Raw genomic sequence first — 3,518 nt, 5'->3', positions numbered from 1 at the left:
AAAATTCCCCCCAAATAATAAAGGGGTATGTGCTTTCTACACTTAAAGACAAGCCAGCCTAATGAAAATGGCGTAAGTTTTAGAGCCCGACAGACCTAACTTTAAATCCCAGCTCTGTCATTCACTAGTTGTGTGGTCATGAGCCCATTACTTGTCCACCCTGAACATAGTTTCCAGATCTATTGAAAAAAGTTAATAATAAGACCTGTCTCTTAAGGTGGCCAGATAGCTAAATGAGCTAATTATGTAAAGCATCTGGCACATACTGGTGCTAAATAAATGGTAATTACTGTGCTTGTTTGCCAGCCATTATTTCTCAGGTTGGTTTTATGTAAATTACAAACATCTTGAAGTCTTTGACAATGTTTTTTTTTTAATTCCCACAGCATCTAGCATAGAACTGACCATGTGAATGGTGACTAGCAATGGCAACAGAAGTACTAAGAGCAGCAGGAGCAGCCACAGCAGCATCAGCTGTAATTATTGTCAGAGAAGCAAGTAGCAGCAACAATAACAGCAACACAAGTAGTAGTAGGGCAGCAGTAATAACAGTAGCAACAATTGCCATGCTGTCCTAGCCTGTTCTTTCTTATACAATGGATTATCTATCTCTATGCCAAGAAGATAAAGTCTCCCATTCAAATAAGCACTGATTTATAAGCACTGGGTCAGTAAGAAATTGAGCAGACCCTGCAAGTTGAGGAAGCTCAAATGCTAATGGATGTTAAATACTCCATCCTAGTTTCTCCATACTAGTCCTGTAAGTTGTCATCTCCACTGGTATAAGATGCAGCATCTTTATGAACAGAGCAGTGACATCAATTCATTCAATATTTGAAAAGAATTCTGGATACTTGTGATCTCAAACTCCAACCTAAGTCAGAACTTTCTTCTGTGACCCTCAAAACCCCGAAATCTTAAGAGACTACAATCCTTCAGGTTTAATGCCATGCCTCAGGAGTCAGGGCAAGACCACAAAGGCCCAGATAACTAGCTGAGAGATCCAAGTTGGTCCTGAGTAACATGGGGGAAATGACAAAGATATTAGGAGAGTGACCAGAGGGAAGTCATGAAAATAAACTTAAAACAGTTTATGAGTTCCTCTATCCATCTGCACAAGCAGGAGTTTCTTTCTATGGTAAAGATTTTAACCATTGTCTGAGAAAGTAACAAAGAGCACCCAGGCACTGGAATTTCATCTTCTATTACATTCCGTTTTTATGCATGGCTTCCCATGGGGAACAAGGAGGAGAAAGTTTACTTAATAATATATACATGGGTATATGTTTAAAAAAACCAATTACATAGAGTCAAACACAGCTAAAGTTTAACCATGAAGCACACATTAAAAAAAACATTCTTTCAATCAGAGCAGTTCCAAAGGAGCAAACACATCCTCTAGTTAGCAAATATATGTGTAATGCTAGCACACCTATCCAAATTCATATATACAAGACTCAGAACAGCCAAAGAAACATAGCACACCAAAATGACAACACACAATAAAATAAACATCCTAATGGAATGACTAAAAGGAATTAAAATAAGATACATCGGGGTGCCTGGGTGGCTCAATCGGTTGGGCAGCCGACTTCGGCTCAGGTCATGATCTCACGGTCCCTGAGTTCGAGCCCCGCGTCGGGCTCTGTGCTGACAGCTCAGAGCCTGGAGCCTGTTTCGGATTCTGTGTCTCCCTCTCTCTGACCCTCCCCCGTTCATGCTCTGTCTCTCTCTGTCTCAAAAATAAATAAACGTTAAAAAAAAAATTAAAAAAAAAAAAAAGATACATCAAGAAGACTCTGACTTACCACTATTGGACAGTATATTTATTAAGGTTCACATGAGGAACAAAAGCCTGCCCTCTGAGAAGAGTCAGAAATCCTGCCTTTTGAACAGGTTAGATGAGCTCTCCAGAACCCAGCGTTTTCCTCTTTCCTCAGCAATAGGAATGCAGAGGTCACAAACGAGGTTCCATTTGACTGAACCTCAAGGGGAGTAGCAGTTTTGCTCAGAACTCTCTGAGCAGACAAGACAACGGTTAGAAAACTTGGGTTTCTCTTGCTCTGCAGGTGACACACGTGGTTGGTGATATGGCAATGATGCTGGAAGAAAGTGTTCTCAGAGGAAAATCTGTCATTTCCAGGTCCCCAAGGACAGTCAGGGCTCACAGGTCTTAAAAATTCCCTTGACTCATCCAGAAACAGATTTCCTGATTCTAGATTCTTACCTTCACCAAGTTCTGTATTTGCCAACTGTGGGCCTCAGCTAGGTAATGGAAAAATAATCTGGTGGCATTAAAAGGGTGTGTACTAGCAATTATCTATCAAATAGGGCTGAGGGTGAGCCAGGATGAATACACAAGTACAAGGATATGAGTTAGTAGTTTTGTGTTCAGTCAAATAACATGGGCATCCTCACAGTCAGCTCTTTTTTCATTGGTGGCAGAGACTCCCTCATCCCCTTGGTCTCAGAGGCAGCAGAAGCCCTACTGGGGCAGGTAGTGACAGGGCTGACAGAATGAAGGAAACTAGCAGAAACAGAGGCAACACTGCGGATGGGAAGAGGCAAAACTATGCCCCACTCCCACTACAAATATCCACAAGTTATTTGAATGATGAGATTTGCAGTTACCAGCTTGGGCTTGAGTGCTCATCACTAAAATAGACCTAGTGGTAACTCACTAAACATTTTATAAACTCTAAAGCACTATATAAATGTTACTTGATATCTTTACTATTATTACCAAAAAGAATACTCAGACTCAACCATTTGGAAATTAGATTTTAGTCTCATTTGTTGTTAATTTTTTTTTTTCATTTATTTTAGAGAAAGGGAAAGAGAGTGAGCATAAGCATGGAAAGGGAGCAGAACAGGGTGGAGAGAGAGAGAATCTTTAAGCAGGCTCTGTGCTCATCGTGGAGCCCAATGTAGGGATCAATCCCACAATACTGGGATCCTGTCCTGAGCAGAAATCAGGAGTTGGATGTTCAACCAACTGAGCCATGCAGGTGCCCCTTATTTATTTGTTGTTTTTAAGCTATTAATGGTCCAGGAAGTTTCTTCATTGAACTTCAAAACACTTGTTAGTCATGTCAAATATTCTCCATAGAAATCCTAGACCAATCAATAAATGAAGATGGCAGGGAAAAAAATACTTTTACAAGTTTGACTTTCTCTTCAAGAAACATATTTCCCATTACTGAAGAAAATAAGTATACCACCCAACTTGAAGTATTTGTGTTTGGTTGACTTTACCAATATTTGAGGCCATTCTAAGAAACCACAAGTCAGTTTTTTAATTACAGCTATATGACCTACAGGGCTGTCAGAACAAAGAAAAACTATGTTCCAAATATTATTCTTGCTTCTGTTCATTATGTACACAGAAAACACATTTCTGGCAGTTTTAGGATAGTTTTAGTTTTTTCCTTTATTCTAGCCATCATGGTTCAAAATACAGAGGTCTAGGTTCAGAGACTAAAATATTACAGTATGTGAGTTAGTACCAGACTCAGGCA

Source organism: Leopardus geoffroyi, chromosome B3 (assembly GCF_018350155.1).
Source record: "Leopardus geoffroyi isolate Oge1 chromosome B3, O.geoffroyi_Oge1_pat1.0, whole genome shotgun sequence".
Taxonomy (NCBI): Eukaryota; Metazoa; Chordata; class Mammalia; order Carnivora; family Felidae; genus Leopardus; species Leopardus geoffroyi.
The sequence above is the reverse complement of the archived record's forward strand: the minus strand, read 5'-3'. Positions refer to the sequence as shown.